This window comes from Megascapheus bottae, chromosome X, assembly GCF_031878675.1.
Source record: "Megascapheus bottae isolate mThoBot1 chromosome X, mThoBot2.hap1, whole genome shotgun sequence".
In the NCBI taxonomy this organism is placed as follows: domain Eukaryota; kingdom Metazoa; phylum Chordata; class Mammalia; order Rodentia; family Geomyidae; genus Megascapheus; species Megascapheus bottae.
This window is the reverse complement of record NC_143547.1, coordinates 78,877,273-78,905,089: the sequence shown is the minus strand read 5'-3', so window position 1 is coordinate 78,905,089 and position 27,817 is coordinate 78,877,273.

Genomic DNA, 27,817 nt, shown 5'->3' with positions numbered 1-27,817 from the left:
TTAGATTATTAACAAAGGTATAAAAATCTAGTTTGTTTATATTTGAGAGTACATGGGAGATACATCAAACATGGAGCAAGGATGAACAAAGACAACTGGTGCTCATTGGACACCACATGAAAAATGACCTGGATATGTTGTGGGTGGGGATGTGAGGAGGGAGAACTGGAAGAGAGTGATGGAAGGGGAGATATGCTTCAAAAACAATTGTACTCATTACTCATCATCTGATGCTTGTCATGGTAACCCTCTGTACAACTCTACAACAGTAAAAAAGAAAACAAAGAAAAACAAAGATATGCTGGGGCTAGGCATAGTGGCTTATGCCTCTTATCTCAGCTACTTGAGAGATGGAGAACAGGAGGATTATGGTCGGTGGCCAACCCATACAAAAGATTAGATTTCATCTAAACAAGTAAATTGACTTGCTATAAGCTATAGGAGGTTATAGATAGGAGGATCACAGTGTGAGACTGGCCCTCGGCAAAAACAAACAAAAAGCAAAGCAAAATAACAGCAACAAAGACCCTACCTGATATATAATTAAAATGCAGAAAAAAATCAGAGAGTACATTTCAACAGGTAGAGTACCTGATTTTAACCTTAATACCACAAAATAAACAAAACTCAGAGGAGTTTTTAAAATGACACTATGTTGAAGAATAAAATTTGATCCCTATCTTATTCCCTATACATAAAGCACCTAAAGAGTCAGGAGTTTGGCCTAGTGGTAGAGTGCTTGCCTAGCATGCACAAAGTCTCGGGTTTGATCTCTCAGTACCACATACATAGAAAAAAGCCGGAAGTGGTGCTGAGGCTCCAGTGGTCGAGCGCTAGCCTTGAGAAAGTCCAAGGACAGTGCGCAGGCCCTGAGTTCAAGCCCAGGACTGGCAAAAGGAGCCTAAAAATGAATCCAAGACCTTAATGTAGCCTCTGAAACTTAGAAACCACTAGAAGAAAACACTTCAAAATATAGATTTTAGAAAAGAGCTTCTGACTAGGACTGTAATATCTTGGAAAAAAGAGCAAGAATTGACAAATTGGCTGTGTAATTAAAGAGCTTCTGCTTAGTGGAAAAAGCAATCAACAGAGTGAAGAGATAGCCTTCACCAGGTATTTATGCGACAGAATATTACTATCCAGAATATATAAATAGCCCGAGAAAGTTCAACAGTGAAACAACAAGTAACCCAATGTTTGTTCATAAAGCAGAAAGGATAGTATTTAGTTTCTAGGGGTAGTCGCAGAGATTACATGAGGCAGAGCGAGCAATACGTTTAGCATTGAAATGCATATTATTTTCTCTCCTTTTTTTTCACCTCCTACTCCATGGTCTCCTTTTCTGGTGTGCTGTAGTTAATTTTACATATTTTCCTTGGATAGTAATCTATGTTAGATTTCTATGCCTTTGATTTTGTCATCGTCTCTTTCTGAAATCTCTCATTCTCTTTTCTACTTTTTATAAATGGGTGTCTTGAATGCCAGAGTTCTTCCCACTGAATGTTTTATTTAGTCTGTACATTTTTATTATCTGCTTGTAAACCAGGGCATCATTTATTCAGTATCAATTCCACCACTTGCTATTTGCTCCCATTTATAATTATGTTCTCTGCTTTGCTCCTGAAATCACTGGTTTGCGACATTTCCATCCTAAATCTTGATCATGATTAGATCATCTCAAATGATATCTCCCATGAAAATCTTCTTTGATTTTTATTATAATCTAAAATTTTTGCCTATTCCCATTTTGGTTCTGCCATGCATAAAATATATTTCTTCCTTATGTTGCGTGTGTGTGTGTGTGTGTTAAACAATGTCTCACTATGTAATCCAATCTGGCCTTGAACTAATGATTCTCCTTCCTCTGCCTCTCAAGTACTGGGATTACAAGTGGGTCCCACCATCCTTCGCTCTGTTTTGTGGTAATGCTGTGCTCAGATCTTACTTAAGCATTCATGCCAGAAGTCTAAGCTGACTGAAACCCGGGGTACTGTTTTGAGCATCTGTGCAACCTCCTCATTAATACCTGGCAGTTGCTGTGTTCATGTTAGCTACTTAGATTCTTATTTCCTGGTCAGTGAAACCATCCTTTCCCCAAAGCTGAGGCACAGAAGTGCACAGAAGAAAAAAAAGTATTTTGTCAAAACACATTTCAAAAATGGATAATAACACTTCTTGATAGAAAATTCAGGAAATATCCAACCAGATGATTCTCTGGGAAAGACAGAAAGGAGTTTTTCACTCAATCAGCAATGCTGGCACAAGATCTGTGTTTCTTTAGTTTTGCTTCCAAATTGGTAGTGACGTCAGTCACTGTGAAGTCTTGGCTTGAGCTAAATTTTCTATTCAACAGGATGGGCTTTCAAAAATAAATGGAGTGAAAACCCATAAATGAGGAAGCTCTAAAATGAATGTGCATGGTTAGTGTAATCAGTGACCAATTAAGGTGAAGTTTATGACTGTTTCACTCTTTCACCCTGAAGAAATTTCAAGACTGGTCACGCACCACTTCCTATTGACAAGAGGGAGGCCAGAAGGGTCAGAAAGTGAACGTCACTGAGAGGTCCAGTTGTCATAGAATGGGCTCCAGTCTGGAAGAATAATTGTTCTCAGCAGGTCATTTGGTTTTCTTTGGAGATCCAGGAAGACTGGGATGGGTCCATACAATCAATACAAACTTTTGAGTAAAGTGAAAAACCATTGCTGGATTCTATGTACTGTGGGAGCAAATACTGCCCACGGCTTTTGCAGGCATAAAAGGAATCATTTACAGCCTCCAACAAAACAGGGAATAAGGCCAACACTGAATTCAGCTACTCTAGCCCCTCTGTCCTCTATGGCTTTGGTGCTTTGTGGCTTTTGGCTACTTTCCCTAGCAAGAATCAAGGTCTCCATCTCTTCCACTGCCTCCCTCAATCAGGGGAGATCATGAAGAGTTTTATTTCATATATAGTATTTTCAAAGGCAAAGACAGAGACACATACATCAAAATCGACCAGTAAAGTACCATGTAACTAATATACTACAAGAGGCTAAGAAGCTGTTTCAAAAGATAATAGATCCATGTGTTTTTTTCATAGGTTTCTGAGGTATATATCTTTAAATGCTGAAAGCCAACCCTATAGCAATACACTTTCGCATGCATGTTCACACAGGTATGTATATGTACTCATAGACACTTGAGAGGATATTTACTGAGGACTGGCAGCACTTTATTCTGCTTACAAGAATATATGGGGATTCTAGAAGAATTGTATTCTAATTTATATTATTCCATATTCATTATATTCTTTTTGGGAAGTAGGTATAGGGACTGAGCCCCGGACCTTGTGCCTGGTAGGTAAGCACTCTAACACTGAGCCACATCCAAGTTTTATCCTTCTTATTTTTTGTGACAGGTGTGCTCTCTGTGGTAGACTCAGTTAAATAAAGATATATTCTTAGTCGGGTGCCAGTGGCTCACGTCTGTAATCCTAGCTACTCAGGAGACTGATATTTGAGGATCCTGGGTCAAAGCCAGCCCAGGCACAAAAGTCCATAAGACTCTTATCTCCAATTAACCTCCAGAAAACCAGAAGGGATGCCATGGCTCAAAGTTGTAGAGTGCTAGCCTTGAGCTGAAGAGCCCAGTCCCAGAATTCAAGCACCATGACACACACACAAAAAAATCCTTTTTGCATAAAAAAGAAACATCTATCTATTTTTCTAACTTTTACTGAGATGGGAAATATTGGCATGATTTTGAATAGCATGAGTTGCATGAGGATGGAGGAGTAGGGTAGGATTTCACCAGGTATCTAATTTATTACCTGATGAGATGTGTCTTCAAAGATGGGATTACATTCAGTTATCGGTGAACTGAAACTTGATATTCCATGTGGAATTCTTCCTGGGGAAGTTACTTTTGTTGGGGTAAGTGATTCTCAAACTACTCTCCACAGGGTCAGCACATGATGTCCCAAGTCCTTTAGGGCTATTTTCACCATAGCAGCAGCTCTTCTTCCATCTTCTTCTCTGGTGTTATGATTGCAACTAGGATTTCACTGGGGAAGATGAAATTTTCTCTTGCTAATAAAATTTGTGAACTGTGGATCTGTCTACAACACCACACTATAAGATAGTTGGGTTAAAAATATCCTGTGCTTTGAGGTTCCGGATGAAATGAGTTGCTTTAGAAGAGGCATGGAATAAGTGTGGTAGAATCAAGACTTACATTTAGATCTTTTGGGACATTAGCAATAACTATTGGAATCCTTTTCCCCCCTTTTATCAGTCATAGGGCTTCAACTCATTACCTATGTCCTGTTTGCTTTACCAATTTGAGCCACAGCTCCACTTCTGGTATTCAGGTGATTAGTTGGAGATGAGAGTAACATGGACTTTTCTGAGTAGCTAGGATTACAGATATGAACCACTGGTGCCTGGCTTCGGTGTTCTTTTAAGGAGCTCAGGGTAGAGATACAACTGAATGAACAGTGAATGTCCAGGTGGCATTGAAAGGCACAGTCTTCATTATCTAGACTGAGTACTTCCCCACCAATTAGGGGGGCAGGCACCCTGCAAATACTGCTAGTCTGGGACTGACTTAGGGGCAGATGGATTTAAGACTTTAATGTTTACCAAATTATCAAGGCAAACTGTTAGGAAATTGTCGTTGTGAGTGGATAGCCTTGACTTGGATGTAATTTCCTTCCTTCTCTCTAACGCTGGGTGATTTATGACCTGGGCCATATCCCATGACTACTCTTTATAAATATTATTTTTAGCACCCTGAATTCTATAAATCCATGCTCTGAAGCACAGTAAGGAATACAGACAAATGCTGGATAAAATTTTGATTAAAAGGGACAATTTATGAATGGCACGGATCTGAGTGGCACTTAAGACATATCAGGAATTTCAAAATTGTTTATGAGAATAAAACTACTGAATTGTTTGCTCATAAGCAACATGAATTAGTCTCAGTTTCCTTCCTGAATGTGGCCTTTGGAACTTTATTAGAGATTGGTACATTCTTTCTCATGGCATTTGACAATATTTGTCCACATTTATGAGATATAATGCACTGTTTTCATTGTCATTTTGATCAGGTGATCTTAAACAACTATCATTATTGTGGTGAAATATTAACATTTCACTCTTCCATTGATTTAAAACTGTACAATGTATTGCTACTATTTATAGTAATCATGTGTTACAATGGAACATAAGACTATGTTATCCACAGCTTAGTGAACTTCATTCTTGTCTTCAGTACATGTTTGAGAACTTTTACCTGCCCTTCATTTTCCCTGTAGACTTAGGGACTATTTTTCACTTCTGCTTGAAGCAGATCTGGCAAGCTCTTCTGTATTCATTTGGGTCTGTTCTCGGGGTTAGAGAAGCTTTGGCAAGGAGATATCACATTGCTTTCATTTGGAAGCAATTTCAATAGCTGCAGATGTTTTTTTTTCCTTCAGATTTTCATTTTATGCCTAGCAGAAATCCTCAAAATCAATGGTTGAAAGAAGAGGTATTCATTGTAATTGTAATACACATTTTTCCCCACTACATTGTATCGGTGGTCATTCATCTTTAGCTAAGGTTGTAAATTATGCTCTTCCCTAGGTATATATCACCCAGAGAGCAATATGGCTTAGGTGAGATTAGAGTGCTACAGGGAATGGATTACCTTGAGCTTCAGCTATGTTTACGATAAGGAAACAAGCTAATGAAAGTTGGTTAGTTTGTCATGAGCAATTTATTCTCTGTAAACAAGAGCAAAATTTTTAAGTACATCATTTAGAAGAGCAAAGAGAAGTTGCTTTGCTAGTAGAATATTGTACAAAACCTGGAGTACAAGTGTAGGATTGTGTTAAGGGAAAAGAATTACTCTGGTCCTCAGGATGTCTGAATACTTGTGTTGGTCCTGAGACTGATTCACACACTGATTTTGTTGCAGTTGTTGACAGGTAGTGGGTCTTGAACTCAGGGCTAGGGTATTTTCCTTCAGCTGTTTCTAACATTTTCAGTATAGCTCCACTTCTGGCTTTTTGGTAGTTAACTGGAGGTAGTTTTATAGGCTTTCCTGCCTGTGCTGGATTTGAACTGCAATATTCAGATTTTAACTGTCTAAGTTGCTAAGATTACAGGATTTAGCTTTACTGACATTGATATTTTATACATTATGATACTCACTTTTGAATATGGAATGCCTGATAGCACTTCTTTATTTAGCAATAGGGAACAAAATCCCTGCCTTATTTAATGATACACAATTACTGTCAGGATCAAAAGAAAGATAAATACTCCAGCTTTTTGAAAATGTTCGCACACACACAGAGTCACACAGTCACCAAGTTCCACCTGTGAAGTAATTCTGATTCTTTCTCTTATCAGGCTACTTACCCTATTCCTGAGATTTTCCAAGTGTCTCATCATTTACGCTATTTTCTTTTACAATCTGTTCTTCACTCTGGTGCCAGATTAGTCTAACTCATCTATCTTTCCTAACTCTAACACTTCGGATGATTCTCTTACTCTTTGAATCAAGTCCAGATCCTTAACCTAGAATTCAGGTGTTCATGATTTAATTCTTACCAAGGTGTCTGTCCCCATTTAGCATTCATCCTTAATCTTCTCCATTCCATGTACCTTGTCATCTTCATCCTCTGTTGAATACCCAATGTTTCCTTGGAGCCTTTAGTGTTTTTATTTCCTTTTATTTTCATTTTCAAACATTAAGAATCAATGTTTTTGGCAGTTCAAGTTCCTGAGTTCTCTCTCTAGCACCCCACCCCAAATTTTAGTGTTTGGAATACCATCTTCTCCCAAAAAAGTTGTTGTAGATTATGTTGCGGTTGAGTAAGTTGACTTCTTAGATTATTTCCAATTTAATTCCTTTTCTGAGTACTGATTTTATGGTCAAAACAAAGAAGGGTGAATATTTTGCTAAATCAGGCTAAGGAGATCCTTCTTAGTCTCCTTCCTTCTCCCACCTTGAATTTCTATTTTGTCTGTTTATACCAGTGAAGCACCTTCTTGTTTCCACCAAGAATAAATAAAATTAGGGATTTTCTTTTGGAGCAGACAGAATGTGTGTCAACATAACTCCGAAAAAAATAGTAGCAGTCTGTTGGCCTGGCACATATTATTACAAAATGTTTTTTATGCTTTTAATGACTATCCTCTATATTTTCCCAGTACTCTATCACTCTTAAACCAGTCTTACCTTCCTAAATTCTATACATATGTATGTTCTGTTGACTTTGAGCTTTTTGAGGACAGGGGCTTTACTTATTATTTTACTACCCATAGAACCTACATTGGACTGACAGTGAATGAATATCTTATTGTACTTTTTTTTCTGGGGTGGAAGGCACAAAATAAAAGATTTCTTTCTGTGACACAGCCATTGTGAAGCTTCTTTGTGGTTGGACAATAACCTGTTTCCTACTGTGAGGGAAAGATTGATTCTGCGAGTGCATTGCTGGGCTTTGTGCAGTAATTCTACTGAGTTCCTAAGAGAGAGAACAATTTCAGAAAGAATGATTCGTTTGTTTGGTTTCCATTCCAAGCAGGGAAACAAATTGCAATAAAATATAACATAGCTATAAACATTTTTCTAGGAATCATATAGCCCTGTGATACACACCTTCAACAACATCTCATAGTAAGAACAGAATACAGCAACCATAAGATAGGAGATGCTCTTCATCCTGACAATTAGGGGAAAGGCAATGGGCATAGGTATGCCTGCTATACCATTTGAACCACAGCACCACTTCCACGTTTTTTTTTTCCTATGTATGCGGTACCAAGGATTCGAATCTGGGTCTTTGTGCATGCTATGCAAGCATTCCTACCACTAGGCTAAACCCCTGGCCCCACCAGATTCTTTTTTATCTCACCTTTAGTTCTGTTTATATGGACAATGTGAAAGGAATTTCAATAACCAGTGGGTTATTGAAGAGGTAAGAAAGGATACTTGTCTTCAGATCTAACCTATACATTTCATATTTATCTAGCCTCTTACTTGCTTGGCCTACCATTAGCCACCTTAATTTCCAGAGGAGCGAGAGGAGGAAGAGGGTGAGGAGGAATAAGTAGAGGAAAAGTCGATACTTGTTATTAGAGTTATAGGTGAAATAAAAACACTAGAAATGCCTAATGAATTCTCCATAGAGACTAATAAGTATGTGTGTGTGTGTGTGTGTGTGTGTGTGTGTGTGTGTGTGTGTGTGTGTACATGTGCATGTGTGCGGTGCATGTACCCCAGTCCCAAGGCTTGAACTCAGGACCTGAGTGCTAGTCTTGAGCTCTTTTGCTCAAGGCTAATGCTCTACCACTTTGAGCCTCAGCTCCATTTCTGTTTTTCTTGTGCTTAACTGGAGATAAGCATCTCATAGAATTTCCCCCCTGGGTTGGCTTTGAATTGTGATCTCAGATCTCAACATCCTGAGTAGCTAGGATTACAAATGTAATCCACAGGTGCCTGGCAAAGACTGGGTTTTTGTGCATGTTAACTGGAGGAACAAGCTCTGGGCTTTGGTTTACTTGCTAAAGGTTTCCAGAAAATCTTTGGGTAGGTTGGCTTGTCTGTATTTGCCTTCAGCACTCCATCTCGTTATGGCTCTCTTCCAATCATTCTAAAGGGAATTGATTATGGAGAATTCAGATTCTAGCAAACATCTCTTCTGTTCTCCTCACCACTATCTACTGCTGTTGGGGGATGTTTCACTTGTTTGCCCATTTCCTCTTACGTTTGGAAAATTCTCCAGCTGTGTTTATGTCTTTTCCTTCCTTCAGTTCAGAGCAATCTGTTCAATTTGAAGAGGCAGCCACTTGCACAATGTGCCAGGAAAATAGGGTCTGACTAACCAGAAATGTGGTTTTTCTCATTTCAAATATCTCAGGAAGGGGACTGCAGTTGGTAGAAATGTATTCACTAAATCCAGTAGATTTAATCCTGATACTCTGTATTATCTTCTCTTTATCTCATTTAATTATGCATTGCAATAAGAAAATCACTACTTTGTGTTGTCTTTGTTCTGAGGTTATTTCTTTTCTATATGTAGAAGGTAGGGGCACAGTTAATTCTCTTGTTTATAGGGTAGTGTGTGTGTGTGTGTGTGTGTGTGTGTGTGTGTGTGTGTGTGTGTGTGTGTGTGTGTGTGTGTGTTTGGAGAAAATAGACTGAGAAGCCTTCTGATGTGGAACCTGTGATTTGACTTGCCATGTTCTCAGTTCTATCAAGTGAGTGATATTGAAAAGGACTAACTACTGGAATTCATCTTGTTCATGTTTGGACTCTGCATTGGAAGAATCCTGCTAGAAGCTTAGGGTGGAAAAACACAGAAGAGCACTACAAAGAGGATGCCAAGACTTTCTTGAGGCTACGAATCTGCCAAAGGCCTTGTCTCTGGCTTGCATTTGAGGGCAAAGTCTTGATTATCACCACTGCTCATTCTTCAGCCCCTCAACAGCCTGGGTCTGGCACCTTGACCTCAGGCATCTGATGTTCTGTCCATTGCTTTCTAGCTTTGGGTATTCATGGCAGCAGCTGTGGAAAAAGAAACAAGTGCCAGTCTTTCTTAGGTCAGTCTGGTCATTGCAGAGGCCAGCCAGGAAGGGCAAGGCCTGTGTTCTCAGCTTGCCTGGCTTCCAGACAAAACACTAGAGCTGTTCCAGTTGGAACAACTTTCTAAGAACCAGAAATTATATCTAGCTTATGTGTTTTTAAGTAGTTCAGTTTTCCAAAGCTAAATTTTGTTCTTTTGGTGAAAATTCAGGGATTATTATTTTTAATCCAGGATGAAAATATTTCATAATTCTGAATTCGGTTAGATAATGTAACTAAGTTTTTTTTTGCCAGTCCAGAGGCTTGAACTCAGGGTCTGAGTACTGTCCTTGGACTTCCTCAAGGCTAATGCTCTACCCACAACACCACTTCTGGCTTTTTCTATGTATGTGATACAAAGGAATCGAACCTGGGATTTAATGCGTGTTAGGCAAGCACCCTGCCACTAGGCCAAACTCCTGATACGTAACTAATTTTTAAAGCACTTATAAATGTGAAAAATTCTAAAGGGATGAGATTATATTTAGTTGATCATATCCCAAATCACCTATATTTAAAAGAATAGCTAAATGATACTGTATAAAATTAGGATAGGCAAGAAAAAGTGACAACACATTTTTATTGAGATCCTATGAACTGAGCACAGCTCTCAGTATTTGCAAAGTATAAAGGTACAAAATAAGTACCAAGGTGTTTGTCCTCATGAAGCCCACATTGTGAAAGTAGGGCTCAATGTACATTAAAACCTTCCTAAGGGGTTTTATTTTTTATTAAAGAATTTATTAACATTGATTTTTACATCATATTTCAAATGATGTATGGAACAAAAAAGTATTCAAGAAGGTAGACTTATTTTTTATTTTAAAGAATTTATTAGCATTTTTATTTACATCATGTTTCAAATGTCATGTTTAACAAACAAGTATTCAAGAAGGGAATCTCTCTATACAGTCATTGGCACATATATTTTAGAACACAATTAAAATTAAGCGGAGGGTCATAGATACATATTACTATATGTAATAAAATATGTCTATAGAGTATATAGCCCATCACAAATTTTTATGTCTATGTAGTTATGTTTGTAACTCCAAGACCATGTCCATGACATTGGGTACCCAAATATTTAGTCATTGCTTTTATACTGTTTGGACCTAATATCCACATATTAAGGATACCGTGAGCCTTTTGTTTCTTTGGTCTTGACTTACCTCCCTCAACATGATTCGCTCTAATTTCATCCACCTCCCAGTGAATCCCATTATTTTATCTTGTGTAATCGGGTTCCTCTTTCTCAATAACCCATCCAGTATCTGTCATTGAGTTCAAAATCTTGGCAATTCTGATTGGGGAAAGGTGGTATCTTAGGGTTGTTTTTATTTGCATTTCCTTTATGACCATGGATTATGAACATTTCTCATATGCTTTTCTGCCATTTTAACCTCTTCTTTTGAAAAGACTCTCTGTAGTTCCCTTGCCCGTTTAGTGATTTATTTTTTGGGGGTTTGAGGGGGGTTAGTTTCTTGAGTTCCCTGTAGATACTGGATATTAAGCATTTGTCTGATGTATTATTGTTAAATATCTTTTCCCAGTTGGTTACCTGTCTTTCTACTTTAGTAGCTATGCTTTTTTATCTGTGCAGAAAGTTTTTACTTTTAGGTAATCCCATTTGTCGAGTCTCTCTCCAATCTGTTGTGACCCTGGGACTCTGATCAGGAAGTTTTTGCCTGTGCCTATGAGTTACAATGTCTCTCCTACTCTATCATACAACAATTTCAAGGATTCAGGTCTGATATTGAGGTCTTTGATCCATTTAGAGTTAATACTTATGCATGGCGAAAGGCTAGGATCAATTTTTAGTTTTCTGCATGTGGCTGCCCAGTTTTGCCAACACCAATAATTGAATAGGCTGTGTTTGTTCCACTGTATATCTCTGGCTCCTCTGTCAAATATAAGTTGACTATAGGTACGTGGTTTTATTTCTGGATTTTCTATTCTGTTCCATTGATTTTATGGTCTATTTTTGTGCCAATACCATGCTGTTTTTGTTAAGGGGTTTTATTTTTAAATCAAAATCTTTTCAGGTATCAGCCTCTAGTAAACAATGCTTGATGAAGTGAAACCAGTTATAAAATTTGTCTGTGCCATGTGGGAGAGCTTGGAAAATCCACCTGGCAGCTACCTCTAGATAGCACTTGTCTGACATAGGACTTAATTTATTTCCTCGAGTAATTTAATCTCATGCTCCAGGCACACTTTTGTTATGATCTGGTAATGAAACAAAAGATTACTGTGTTCTAGTTATCTGACTATACTCCTTTTAGAATTTCATTACCTGAGTATTTTAAACTAATGTTTGTGTGTGTGTGTTGTTTGTATTGAGCTATGACTTTTTTCATTTTTAATGGTTTTTTATTGTAGGGGTAATGTATAGAGGGGTTACAGTTACATCTATCAGGTAGTGGGTACATTACATCTTGATCATTGATACTCCTTCCATGTTTTTCTCCCACTTTCCCTCCCCTACATCATCGCAAGATCTATGGCTTTTAAAATGGTCAGCATTACTGCTACCTGTCAAAGTCCAGATCCATTTGCTATGTAGTTTCCTGTATATTACTGTCATTATCTGCATTTGCTGTATCTTTAATGTGCAGTACCAGTGGTTGACAGTGGTTTTTATGAACAATCAAATAAATAGATGCTTACATGGTAGGTTTCCCAGCTAGGAAAGAAAGTTCATGTGGCACTTACGCAAAGTGAGTTGAGTTGGGGATTGAATTCAGGGCCTTGTGCATGCTTGCTTATCATGACTCTATCATTTGAGCCGCAACTCCATGCTTTTTTTCTTTTATTTGTTTACAATAGGATAATGTAATTTTACCCCAAACTTTAATACTCCTACTTTCACTATGCAAGTAGCTGGGATAGCAGGCATGTGCCACCATTTCTGGCCATAAAAGACAAAGTAATGAATGCATTTTAGAAGGATTAGCTCAACACTTGGCCTAATGCTGAATAACCATTGAGTTATATTGTTATTTGTTTATCAGTAGCCATGTGTGTAGTACAGTGTAATTTAAAAATCTAAGTAAAGATGCTAGCTAGTACTTGTTCAGATGCACAAACATGAGAATTTAGGGGCTGCGAGTTTGACCTAGTGGTAGAGTGCTTGCCTGGCATGCATAAAGACCCAGTTTCGATTCCTCAGTGCCACATACAGAGAAAAAAAAAGCTGGAAGTGGTTGTGAGGATCAAGTGGTAGAGCTTTAGCCTTGAGAAAGTCCAAGGACAGGGCTCAGGCCCTGAGCTCAAGCCCAGGACTGGCAAAAAAATGAGAATTTAGAGTTAAAATTCACATTTGACTTTAATATTTATCCTAAGGTTGAAGCAAATGGCACTTATAGTGCTATCTGTAGGTGAAATATGGATGCTAGAACAACACAATTCACTTGCTGGTCTACTTCTGACCCTAAATATAGCTCAGCAAGTGTTCAGAGTATTAGATTCTATAAGAGAACCAAAGGCCAAGTGTTGGTGAAGATGTTTCAGTAGGTGCAATACTGGGGTCAAACATCCTTAGTTTAACACTGCACTCCATGTTAACTCCTTGGTTACTAGATAAGCTAAATCCACTCTTGAAATATTCGTGCGATTCTAGTTAGTTCTCTCTCTCTCTCTCTCTCTCTCTCTTTCTCTCTCTCTTTCTCTCTCTCTCCCCCTCTTCCTCTCACTTTCCCCCTTGCTATATTCTCTCTTTCCCTTCTCCTTTTCCTTGCCCCTGTCCCTCTCCAACTCCCCTTTCTCCTCCACCTTCCTCTATCTTCCTCCCTTTCCTTCTCCTCCTCCCCCTTTTATCCTACCTCTCCTTCTTCCTTTCTTGTTCCTTTTCTTGTTCCTTCTACTTCTCTCTCATGTCCCATCTTGCTTTATAAATTTTACCCATGGACATATGTGCAGTGTTTATCTATCTGTGGTCCATAGATCATTTACACCAGCCTTAGGTACTTGGTAGGAATGGATATTCCTGTGCTCTGAACTAGTCTTAATGAATCAGAACCCCTAGAATTTACATCAGAAAATCTGTATTTTCAAACTAATTCCAGGGGTGAGATAGGTAGATCACTGGGTAAAAACATGTGGAAGGCACTAGGTTTGATTTCTTTTGCCAGTCCTGGGCCGTAAACTCAGGGCCTGAGCACTGTCCTTGGACTTTCTCAAGGCTAGCACTATACCACTTGAGCCACAGGACCACTTCTGGCTTTTTCTATTTATATGGTACCAAGGACTCGAACCTGGGTCTTCATGCATGCTAGGCAAGCACTCTATAGCTAACAATCATAGACATATTTCAATACTCAGAAGAAAAATAAGTTAATGATTGAAATTCAAATAAATTAGAACAAGTACCCAACCTATGGAAGAGTATCCATGAAAATGGACAATGTAGATTCTATCTTAGGTGTTTAGATAAGACTTTTCAATGTTAGTTAACTCTGTGTAGAGTTGATAGCTTCTCCTCATTTGTCTCTGATTGTCTGGGTCAAATGACTCTGAATTCTATTATTGATCTTGACTTGCCATTTTTTCCTGTATTCTAGTATTGCTGATCTCAACCCTATAACCTTTATTCATCCACAATTCTTTACTGTACCTGTCACCTTCTTGTCAATGGCTTAAATGCAAAGAATAAAGGATTCCATTGCCTATTTGATAAAAGTGCATGCACCTTCTGAGGTCTATAAATATGCAGACTCATGACACCCATTGATACAGTAGGATAACTACTAATGTGAATTTTGGTTACCCATGAGCTTTTTCATAGTCCAGCTCTTAAGAAAGTGTGTTAAACATATGACTATTTTAAACATCTAGATAATAAACATCAATATCTTCATAATGAAGGCAAATTCTCTATTGAGAATTTGTATCATCCACAGCTTTTTATAAAGGACATTAAATAAAGCCATATGAATTTGTTTTAGGTTATCAGAAGACTAAAACTTTGGATGAGCTTTTGTTCCTATTGTGAAGAGGATTGAGGAAGCTAATATTTACTTAGCACTTAGTCTTCAACTTGAACAGGCCCAGATAGGATTTGGACTGAGGGTGATCTGATAAGAAGTAAATTGTTGGAAATCGCAATACTTTTATTATTTTGTAATTGTATTTTATTGTCAGGGTGATATATAGAGGGATTACAGTTATATTCGTCAGGTAGTGGGTACATTACTTCTTGAACATTAATACCCCTTCCCATGTTTTTCTCCCAGTTCCCATGTAAGGGACCAGGAGTTTAGCCTAGTGGCAGAGTGCTTGCCTAGCATGCACAAAGACACGGTTCAATTGTTCAGTACCACATATATAGAAAAAGCCGGAAGTGGTGCTGTGATTCAAATGGTAGAGCTCTATCCTTAAAAAAGATACCCCTTCCCCTGTTTTACTCCTACAATAGTTTCATTTTTATTTATTTATTTTTTGTGGGTCCTGGGGCTTCAACTCAGAGCCTGGGCATTGTCCTTTGGTTTTCTCTACCACTTGAGTCCCAGCACCACTTCTGGCCTTTTCTGTATATGTGATTTCAAGGAATCAAATCCAGGGCTTTGCGCAGGCTAGCCAAGCAGTCTACCACTAGGCCATGCTCCCTGCCAATATTTTTTATTTTTACTGGCTCTAATTGTCCTCCCCCAAGTGGAGAAAATTAACAATAAATTATTTGAGTCAACAGAAGTATCTATGGAAACTCAGTAGATAAAATGTTTCTTTCATGAGCATGGTATAAGTTGTGTTTGGGCTCTAACTCTGGTGATCTATGATTATATATTTGGGATTTTATTGCATATTTGCTGCCCACTAGAGTTTTTGAAACAAGGAAGTATTTGCTGTGATTCAAGAGAACAGCAGCCAATCGGTCTCCTATGATTTTTACTGTATATATTAGAATTACATTTGTTCCATGTTTCTATTATTACTTTTGATTCAAGGTGAAATTGGCCCTGAGACAATGTGCTGGTTTAGAAGGCATCTCTTCCACAGAAGGCACTGCATATTGTGGATGAAAAAGGGAGGCTGCAAGAGGCTTGGGAATAAGATGGCATTTCTGATGAAGCTAGTGAAGAGCATAAGACAGTGTATGTCAATGTGCACATTGTAACCTGAATGTGCATGTCTTCTACTTTGAGAGCCTAACTTCTAAGACATGACAGTTAAAATGGGGAATTAACTGAGGGAATCCTATTTTATGTTAATGAATACATATAACATGAAGGCAGCATCCTGTCTATTGTTGAGAGAGTAATTTAAATTATACTTGGAAGAAAAACAGAGCAACTTCAAACAGAGCAAGAATATACCTTAGCTTCAAAGACTGCATTTTGGTAGAACATAAGCTTCTATGGTTTGGTTAAGCCAACCAAATATTAATATTGATAGTAATCCAAAGTCTAGGTAAATATGTATGTATTGCTGTTATTAACATATTTCTATGGTGTTGTCAACTTACAAAGATGGCTATGTTATGTAGAGGGCCTTTATGTGACTGTCAGCATATATGCTTTCTGTTAACCTCATCACCATCAGCAGAAGATATTCTTATTTCCTCTTTAGAGGTGGCAGAGATTCAGAAAGGTTCAGAGACTTGACTAACATAGTGCCAATAGCAATAGGCAGGCTCTGAATTCAGCTTAATGTTATTATATGTACTCAGCTATTGCATATGAGATACACATACACACATGTCCATTAGGAAGTAAAACCATTTGGGATCTCTGGCATAAGAAATCTAAATTTTTAATTTTTGTATTGTGGAACACCTATTATTGTAATCAAGTAAAATCTAAATCGGTATATGTGTATGTGTGTTTCACTTCTATATAGCTGTGATGCTAATGTTTCTGGCTCCATGGGACCTTTATATGTGAAATCTGTTTATTTAACATAAGAAGGAGAAGAGGAGAGAATGCAGTCAAGAATTCAATGTACATCCTCCAAATTAAGAAAACTGAGGGTTTAGAAAGATGGGTAGGAATGTTGAAAAGGGTAACATTGATCAAAATACATTATATTCATAAACTGCTTTGTTGAATGGCAATTCCTTTGTACAGGTACTTAAAGATAACAAAGAAAACAACAATAAGCAAAGAAAAAATATAGGTGTTGTTAAATGCAAAGCTTAGGAGATATATCCTAAGCCATTCTCCTATCACCTAAAATTATTAAGGAACTAATGGAGCTGATGTAATCCTGTCCATCATAACTGTTACCCAAAATGATATGTGCAACAGAAGAAACCAGATTATTTGCCAGTTGCCTCACTGCTTCTCATAAAATTTAACCCATGGCTAATTCTAGATTTTTGTCATTTGCAGTATTGGTCCTTCTTTAAAGAATTTGCAATCAAACTCAGGCAAAATGACTAGCAAGTATTTGTCAATCAAGTTAGATTTTTTTTAAAAAAACTTTGCTGTTGTTGACTTGGTTTTATATTTACCTTGTAAAATTTTTAAAGCTTTGTGTGTTGACATTCTGTAGGAGTACATCTTTGAACAATAGCAACCTGAGCAGAATTTTTGAGATGGTAGCCCATCACATACAGGACAGATAAAATAGCCTTAATAACATGTCAGAGAAGCCAAATGTGGAAGTCAATTTGCTTAAGTGTGGGCCAAAATATCTTGTGCCATTGATTCCCAACTTGTTCTTTCTCCTCTGGCATGGGACAGGACCAGATTATCTGGAAGAAAAAAAAAACTAATACCAGCAGGGAGGGATTTTCATTAACCATAGTGTGAAATATTCAGAGAAAATTTTTCAGACAGGTTGGAGGAAAAAATGTATCCAGAAAAAGAAGGGAACTTGTCAAAGTGAAAATGTACCTGAACTTGCAAAAATAGCAAATAAAGCTAAGAGATTTTAAAGATGGTTCTTATATGCATGACTATCTGACTTGCTTTAAATCCTTCCAAGTACCTCTGACAGACAGTAAACTCATATTTTTGGCCAAGGTCTTCTGTTTCAGTAGACAGGAATGGCTATTTCTATTGGCTCCAAATGTGTCTTATTTTGTGCCAGTCCTAGGGTTTGAACCCAGGGTCTGGAGCTTCTTTTGCACCAGGCTAGCGCTCTACCACTTGAGCCACAGGTCCTCTTTTGACTTCTTTTTGGTAGTTTCTTAGAGGTAAGAGACTCACATACTTTCCTGCTTGGGCTGGCTCTGGCTTTGAATCACAAACATATCTTTTTTCTTTCCTTTTTTTTTTGCCAGTCCTGGGCCTTGAACTCAAGGCCTGGGCACTGTCCTTGGACGCTTTTTGTTCAAGGCTAGCACTCTGCCACTTGAGTCACAGCACCACTTCTGGATTTTTCTGGGTATGTGGTAATGAGGAATTGAAGCTAGAGCTTTGTGCATGCTAGGCAAGCACTCTACCCCTAGGCTTCACTCCCAGCCCCCACAAACATCTTTTAATAGTCCATGTCCCTGCTAGTAAACTAATTAGGAAGCCTACAGAGTGGGAAAAGATCTTCACCAACCAAACAACGGACAAAGGCCTCATATCTAAAATATATCAACAGCTCAAAAAATTGAATCACTCCAAAACTAATCTCCAAAGTAACAACCATCCCATTAAAAATGGGCCAAAGACTTAAAGAGAGTCTTCTCTGAAGAAGAAACAAAAATGGCCTATAGACACATGAAGAAATGCTCAACATCTCTGGTCATAAAAGAAATGCAAATCAAAACAACTCTAAGATTCCACCTCACTCCAGTTAGAATGGCCAGGATCAGGAAAATGAATAACAACAGATGCTGGAGGGGATGTGGCCAAGAGGGATCCCTACTACACTGTTGGTGGGAGTGCAAACTCGTTCAACCACTATGGAAAGCAGTATAGCAGTGCCTCAAAAGGCTAAACATAGAGCTCCCCTATGATCCAGCAATTCCACTACTTGGCATTTACCCAACCATCCAGAAACTAGGGCATACTAAATCCACTACCACAACAATGTTCATTGCAGCATTATTCACCATAGCAAAAATATCATCCAACCTAGATGTCCCTCAGTTGATGAGTGGATCAACAAGTTGTGGTATTTGTACACAATGGAATTCTATGCTGCTGTCAGAAAAAACATCGCCCCATTTGTTAGGAAATGGAAAGTCTTAGAAAAAATCATATTAAGTGAAGTAAGCCAGACTCAAAGGAACTTAGGCTCAATGGTTTCCCTCATTTGTCATAATCAGTAGAAACCTTGGGCTCTACTAGCAGAGATCTGCAATAGAGCAAAACCTAGATACATAAGGCCATATAGTATGAATCTAATTGAAAAGACCTCCAGGATATTGAAACAAAAGCCATATAATGAATGATAGTTGTCCTTAATGTACTATGTTATCTCTCATCTTTTTTGCTGTCCCTTGGTTATCTCATATTGTTACAGTATCTCACTTTGTTATCTGATATATTGGATTTATTTGTATTTGGTTATTTGAAATTGGATAGGGAAGGGGGGAAAACCAAGATGGGGGGGGTGGAGGGGAGGGTAATAGGGACCAAGACATACGAAAGGGTATCAATATATGTGAATTAATGCACCTTCTATCTGGCAAATATCATGTAACCCTTTTATTAATTACAATAAAAAATAGTCCATGTCCATGTAATTATTTAAAAGAGGATGTCTCATATAATTTATTTATTTGAATATCTTTTGACTTTTATTTCCTCTGTATTCTGTTGTATAATGGTGTTTCTAGTTTCAGGCTTAAAAATGTACTTTTATCTTTATGTTTCCTTTTCATGCTTCTCAGTGACAGAGGCACCTATAAAACTGGAGGGGACAAAAATCTAAAAGTCCCAAAGACTGAGAAGTGTTTAAAACTAAACTTGTGGCCGGGAATTTGGCCTAGTGGTAGAGCACTTACCTAGCATGCCCAAAGACCTGGGTTCAATTCCTCGGTACCACATACATAGAAAACGATGGATGTGATGCTGTGTTTCAAGTGGTAGAGCTCTAGCCTTAAGGAAAGCCCAAGGACAGTGCTCAGCGCTGAGTTCATGCCCCAGGACTGGCAAAAACAACCCATAATATAGTTTAAACAACAGACATTTTTTTCTCACTCTTCTGGAGGCTAGAAGTTCAAAAACAATGTGTCAGTAGATTTGATTTGTCTTGAGGCCTCTCTCCTTGGCTTGCAGATAATTGATTTCTTGTTGGCTCCTCATGTGACTTTTCTACTGTACATCCCTTATACATTTTTCATTTCCTTTTTTTTTTTGGTCAACTGTGGGACTTGAACACATGGTTTGGGCTCTGTCTGTGAGCTCATTTACTCAAAGGTGTTCCACTACTTTGAGCCACAGTAATACTTCTAGTTTTTTTGGTGGTTAATTGGAGATACGAGTCTCATAGACTTTCCTGCTTGGGCTCACTTTGAACCATAATCTTCAGATCTCAGCACCTTGAGTAGCTAGCATGACAGGCATGAGCCACCAGCCGGGACCCTTTTTAATTTATTTTCCTCCCTTTTTCATTTCTTCTATGGGTATTAGTAACATTGGATTAGGGCTTCACCATTATGGCTTCATTTTACCTTAATTCTTTAAAGGCTTTGTCTCCTCATAGAGTTACATTGAAGGTAGTATAGTCTATTTTGTATTACTTTGAAACAAAAGCAGAGACTGGGTAATTATAAAGAATAATTCATTTTTCCTCAATTCTGACAGCTAGGAAGCCTAAGATCAAGGAACCAATAAGACTCAATCTCTTCTTCCAAGATCGTGATATCAGATAGTGTCTCATGGCTGCATCTGCTGGAGAGGAGGAACATTGCAATTTTCCATGGTAGAAGAGCAGGGAAATGAAGCCTCTCACATAAGCCATTTTTAAGTTTTTGCTTTTTTTGCTTTGGTGTGTGTGTGTGTGTGTGTGTGTGTGTGTGTGTGTGTGTGTGTGTGTGTCTGTGTCTGTGTATGTGTGTGTGTCTGTGTGGTGTGATGTGATTATGGAGCTTAATCTCAGGCCTATTACCATTCTGAGCCTATAAACTCTTTGTATAACAGCATTAATCTACTTATAAGGACAGGGTCTTGATCTAAACATCTCTTAGAAGATGTATCTCTTAACACTTCTCCATTAATTTGTTTTTCTTTTTTTTATTGTAATTAGTAAAAGGGTTACATGATATTTGCCAGATAGAAGGTGCATTAATTCACATACATTGATACCCTTTCACATGTCTTGGTACCCATTACCCTGCCCCTCACACCCCCCACTCCATTAAATTTTTATCACATGCATTTTGGAGGGGCTAAAAATTTCAACTCCTAGCAGGATACTAGGTTTTCAACATACAAATTTTGGACACAACTCAGCCGATATTACCACCATACCTGATTATTCTGAGATTCTTGGAAAAGGACATGCAATGGATTAAGATAATGTAAGCCCCCTTGTCATGGTCAAAAGGTTATATAGAACTGAAAGGACAATTGTCACACTGGTGAAACTGCAAAAAATTAACTATGTTGAAGGAAAATCGGGTAGTATCTTCCATTAATGAGATTTTAAAACTGGTTAAAAAGTCTATCAAGACTTGAGTGACTTGAGTGAAAAAGCTGTGTGTGTAAGGCCCTGGGTTCAAGCCTTGTACTGGTGCATACACACACACATGCATACATATCCACACATGTGCACACACACACTAAGTAAATAAACCTGATGATTGGGTTTAGGACATCGACTCCCATCTCACCATAGCCTCTTTATACCACAGCAGCAGTACTGGCAAGGGAGTGTAAAAAAAAATTCTATCAATATTGACAAAAAGAAACAGGAGTTCTGATACTTACAATGTCTGGCAAGCCCAGAGTATGAAAAGAAATTCCTCTTTGACAGGTTGATTGTAAGACAAGGCAAAATTTACTGCCAGCTACAAGATTTCATGAGTTTGGCTATGTTCCAATGAGCATTTCTTAGCTCTAACTTAATTTACTAATGATTAGATTATATTTTTGCTTATAAGCAGTTTTTTCCCCTCTTTCTCTAACTTACATAATCTCTATTTTGTACTTGTATGTTGGTTGACAGGCACTTCAGTTATGGATGGCTCTTTATAGCACTTAAGGCAGTGAAAGCTCAAGACTGAGGTAAAATTCCTTTTTACCTTCCTTAGACCTTCAAAGCCTCTGTAAGGTCAGCTGCAATCCTGAACAGTAGCAGATTGCAAATGACAAATGTCATTTGTGGTGACCCTTCAGTGTCACTGAAGTTATGGTTTCTGTTCTGGGGTTCTAGTTTTGGCTTCATTCTCTTGTATGCAAGTGGTGAGCTGATTTGGGACTCTATTTTCCTCACAATGGGACACACTGTAAAGAACTAGCAAATGCACACTCCATTTGTTACTTTCCCAAGCTGCTGGGTTTGTCACTCTGTCATAGAATGAAATTAGGTTTGGCTGACATCATATTCTTCATTGTTAGATTGATAGATTGTCCTAGGTACCTCAAAATCTTTGTCAAATTATTATTTTTTTGTTCTAGCCTTTTTCGAGGTAGGAAAGTTAACAAGTCTCTAATTTCTTTTGTTTTAAGCTGAATTTTTTTTGTCTTTTTTTTTGTTGGTGGGGATTGAACCCAGAACATTATACTTGCTAGGGCACAGCAAGTGTCTAATTTTTAACCATTTCTCCGACTTCAAATGCTGCTTTACATTCCTTTTTTGTTTTCCACCATCTCATTGATTTCCAGGAACAGAATTCACACTCAGAAAAGCTAGAAGTGCATATATGAAGTTGATTTTGACACCCTCCCATTTCTGGCACTTGCCCTAACTTCCAGGTGGGAATTCCAAGTGGGATTATGTTCCTAGTCTACTCCCATCACCATGAACATCTATTCAGACCTGGAAAGGAGCGGATATGCTTTCTACTTCCTGTTTAAGTATTATTCTTTCATAGCTTTTGTAATTTTAACAGGGAACACAAAACTCTTCAAAAAGGCCAAGAGGATGAGTTTCTATTGGTCAAATTTCATGCAAAAGTAAGCATATGGATTGAGGCCCTCTTTTTAACTAATCATTCCTCAACTTAGGGGAAGCTATGTATTCCAGCAATTTTCAACTGATTAAAAACTTTAGAATGATGGTATCTTCAGTCTGTGGTATGAATATAGCTTCTGTCATGGGCATCTTTGCAGACCAAGTGTTTTATGTACCTATTGATTCAATGAAAGGGCTGGCGATTTTGAAAGATACAAATGTATATTTACAAGTTGTTCGTGCTCTCCATTGAAATGTGAACAATCTTTTAAAAAGATGAATTAAGAATGTCATGCTAAAATAATATGACATGCTTGCAAGCACAATATAATGACTTTTTCAGTAAGCCTGGCCATATAACTATTAACATTAAAAAGTACTGGAATGTCTGATTTGGACATGACCTTAGCGATTTTCTATACATTAGTAGAAGGCAACTTGACAATGGGGGGGGGGTAAAGTGGGAATGTGTTTTGGAGACAAAAGACCCAAGTGAGAATCACATTTTTAGTGGGTGACCTGATTACACTGATGGACCTCTTTGGGTTTTACTATCCAGTTGTGAAAACTCACAATAATAATGTGTTATAATGAGAGCTATTGTGCAGATTAGAGGTCAAGCATATTTAAGGCATATTATAATGTGTTTGGGAATTAGAAGCTTTTATTATACTTGTCTTCATTAGGATACAGATGAGGGAACTACAAAAAAAGATGTTAAGTACCTTACTCGAGGTAATTTAGCATTAGCATGCCACTTAAAATTAGAAACCAGAGCTCAGGTCTCCTAAGTCTGGGACTTGGTGGCCTATCATAGTGCCTTTTACTGTCCCCAATGCCTATCCTGTGTGACAGTTGACTCTGTAAGAAAATGTCAAATTGGCCGAGAGATTGACCTAGTGGTAGAGTGCTTGCCTAGCATGCATGAAGACCTGGGTTCAATTCCTCGTACCACATACATAGAAAAAGCCAGAAGTGGTAGAGCTCTAGCCTTGAGAAAGCCCAAGGACAGTGCTCACACCCTGAGTTCAAGGCCCAGAACTGCCCCCCCCCCCAAAAAGAAAGAAAAAACAAAAATAAGAAGAAAAAAGAAAATGTCAAGTTGAAGTAAAAATTAAAATTTTATCCTAACAGTGTATGAAATCATTGTTCTTCCTTTCAATACCTTAAAAAGTATTTGTTCAAGCCAAGCTCCGGTGGCTCACACCTCTAATCCTAGCTACTCAGAGGCTGACATCTGAGGATTGAGGTTCAAAGCCAGTCAGTCCAGGTATGAAAGTCTGGGAGAGTCTGGGAGACTCTTATTTCTAATTAAACACCAGAAAACTAGCAGTGGCACTGTGGTTCAAAGTGGTAAAGTAGTAGTGGTAAAGTAGCTGAAGAGCTCAGGGATAGTGCCCAGGCCCAAACTTTAAGCCCCACAACTGATCAAAAAAAATTTGCTCAGAACAATCTTGCCAGACTACTAGAAGGAATCTGGCAGTCACCTTCAAGAAAGAGAATGACATGACAAATGATGAGTGCATAGTATTATTTTAATACTTTATGATTCATCACTTTAATTTGGAATTTTAAAATCATTGAAAATTTGATAGGCAGGGGCTTACAGTTACATAAGTAATGACTGCATTTTGTTTTTATTTTGATACTATTGTAAATATCTTTGGGATCGTCTGTGTATAATGCTCAATCCATTTGATAGAAGAAATTGAGGATGACAGAGGGGAGGGCCTTGTTCATTGTCAGTGGCAGAATTGGAATTTGAACCAAGGTTTTCTGATTCAACTCTGAGCGCTTTCTAGCCGACAATTGCCCAGATTTAAAACACCTTTATTATTATTATTATTATTTATTATTATTATTTGTCCTCTTAGATGTCAAATTTTTGAAAAATAGCTGGTTGGGAACATGAAGACCCCTTAGGAATATTTGAGACAGTGTTACCCAGATACTTTTATCATTAGTACCGTCACACTATAAACTTCAATTTTTTCCCCAATTCTGTAGTTTTCTTGATAATGTTAGCTTATGACAGATTCTTTCCTCCACTACCTACTCTTTCACTGTTTTGGAATGAAGACCTCATTTTGACCTTCCTACTCTTTACCTTTTTACCTTAGTTTACCCATGAACATATGGAATGAAATATGGCCATATATGGAATTAAACCATCCACAGAAGATTTAACCTTAAGATGTCATAAACATATGACAAGCATTTTGCTCTTTTGTCTTATTTTCCTTTTTGTTTAGTTTCTTCCCCTGGGATATGGATCCCATGCTTGCTAATCTTGTTGGGGTCTTACTGGTGATTTTTTAGAACTTCCTTTTGTCATGGTATGCTAACTTATCCTTTTATACACTTTTTCACCCTCTCAGAGATACTTAAAAATGCCAAGGCGAGCCAGATAATTGCAAAATGTTGCTGAGGTTTATTAATAGAAAATATATGCTTGAGACCTCACACCTATAATCCTACCATTCACGAAGTTCACCATTGATGAAATCAAGACTAGCCCAAGCTACATAGCAAAATACTCTTCCAAAAAACAGCAAAAAAGGAACATATATGTTTTTATTTTACCCAGTGAACATTTGGAGTAACTCAAAGATTGACTGAGATAGGTCATGCCAGCATGTAGGTTGTAGAATTTTTTCAGAATAGCTTGACAAGTGCTTTCAGCATTGTTCTATGGTAATCCAATTGAAAATACCACCCATAGCTTTTACCTAAATAAAGCAAGTACCAACAATATTATATCATCTGACTCTTAGAAGTAGTGAACCTTTAAGTAAAAATTATGTATCATTAATATGATTTAAAAGGAATATTTTAATGTCCTTGCCTTGTATGTTTTGTTCCCAGTAGCTGGTGATAGTCACTAACTGGGTGGAATCTGACTGTCTGACTTGGGTGTCTTAAATTTCAAAGTGAAGGGAGTAGAAGTAGTGTTCTATAAATTCTTGGACCACATGTATGCAAATTACTTGACATTATGCAAACCGTTCCTCTGAAATTCAATTAGAGTCCCAAGAGTAAACAGTTCCTACTCTCACCATCCTACTTTCTGCCTCTTAACCAGATTTTCTTATTTGTGAAAGGATGAGAGATATTCTATTTCCTTGTGTATGGTATTAAAGAACAGGAAATGGGAGCAAGCAAACAACAAATAGGCTATTATTGAAGTAAAATCAATTCTGAACAATCGTATTGTGAACCACCGCTGCTGGATCTAGCTAGGGTAACTGGAAAAGACTAAACTCTGGCAAGAACTTCTGAGGAACACAAATGGAAGTTGAGCCTACTCATGCTGAGCTATACTCCCCAACTCCCTGACTGCATATATAAATACTTTTCATACTGCTTTCTCTGTACTACACTGTCTTTATTGGTTTCATGAGGCCTTGGGTTTCAGGTATGACTACTATAACTGAAAATTCTTTTGAATCTAAGTCCTTCAGTCTCCTCTCTTCCCCTCATACACACACACAAACACACACACACACACACACACACACACACACACAATTTAACCCTCAGAAGTTTTATATATAGTAATTTCTATATATTGCCAATTGTTCTTATTTTGGAATGAATACTAAATAGCTGGGGCCAAGAACTGATCATCCATCCATCCATCCATCCATCCATCCATCCATCCATCCATCCTATCCATATACTAATTCTATAAATTCATTCTTCTACTCATTTATTCAAATGAGTACTTAGAATTTGCCAGACATTTTATTTGGAATTGAGGAAGGACCCCAAAATATGTTAGTTATTAAACATAAATGGAATATGAGGATTTGAGATACTGGATTATCACATGGGATAGGGCAGAGAGGCTCAGTTATAGATGGTTTTCCTGAGATCCACATAGTAAAACAAAAGCAGAAATTAATTCCCACAGAGAAAAACCATACATGAAATTTCTGAATATGAAGGAATCCAACTAGTTTAGCCTTACTAAAATATTACACAGGTTGTCTGATTGGATTATGCAATGTCATATGGAATAGGGAGTATGTATTCATTTTGAAGCATACTTCCAAAACATCAAGCCCTACTTCTCATATTGTTTAGGCTTTGAGGTTCTCTGACCTTATATTCATTTTCTGATCCCCAAGCTGTATTTCAGAGGAGACTATCAATATTATAGGACAAAATGGATAAGGAAAGGATTTGTCTACTTCATAAAGGAGTCATTCAGATGTGGTTCTTTTAGGCCAAGCAAGCCAAAGAACTCTGTATCATTGGAAATAACCATAAAGACTATTGCTTGTGGTCAAGAAATGGTTTATGCAAAAAATTTCTGTGAGGTGGGCCTAATTTTGGAAGGTCAAGGAAGGAGCCATAAAATTTCTGTATTATTTCATAATATCTGTGCCTTATTTGTCCTATATTTTCAGTGCTACTTTCTGGTATAGATTGGCCACATAATAGGTACCAGGTGAATAGATGGATATAGCCTTATGATGTTCTCTTGGTAGAAGTCTATGAGGATAGTCATCATAAATCTTCACAAACTGGCTCCTGGGGTCATTGAGGACAATTAGGACAACTGAACAGTTGTAAATGTGAACAATTGTAAATGTGTGAACATTTAGATTGCAAAACACTATTTGACAGTGCAAGTAATGTTTTTTCTAAAACAAATGGGACTGGGTAGGAGCCATTTGAGAACTATAAACACCTGATCTCATGGCCTCAAGGACTCCTTGAATGCGAATCTCAAAGACCACAGATTATTTAGGTGTTGAGATGTTTAGGTCCTTTGAATTTAAAATATGTTTATTGGAGTCATTAAGTATTGACTCAGAATGACTCAGTAACTTTAAAATTTACAAAAGAAAAACATATGGGTCCAAAGAGCAAAATACAATGGTCTTAGCACCTAGCAGTAAGGTAAGCTAATATCATTGGATTCAACATTTCATTGGATGTTGAGTGCTGTTCACCAGTAACTATTAAGTGGCTTTGTGCCATTCCACAAATGCAACTTTGCAAGGCATTTAGCAAGAAGCAAATGATACAATAGACATCTGGAAGAAAGAGTTAACAAGTTAAGAGCCTAAGACTCTGAATTAAGTCTTGACTTATTTTCAACAAAATTTATTGAAGGTAGACTTAATTTTCCAGAATTTCTAATTTAGGAACCTTCTGCGTCATTTTTGAAGTCACCAGACGTCTTTGAAAAAAAATGTGACATGTTATATGTAA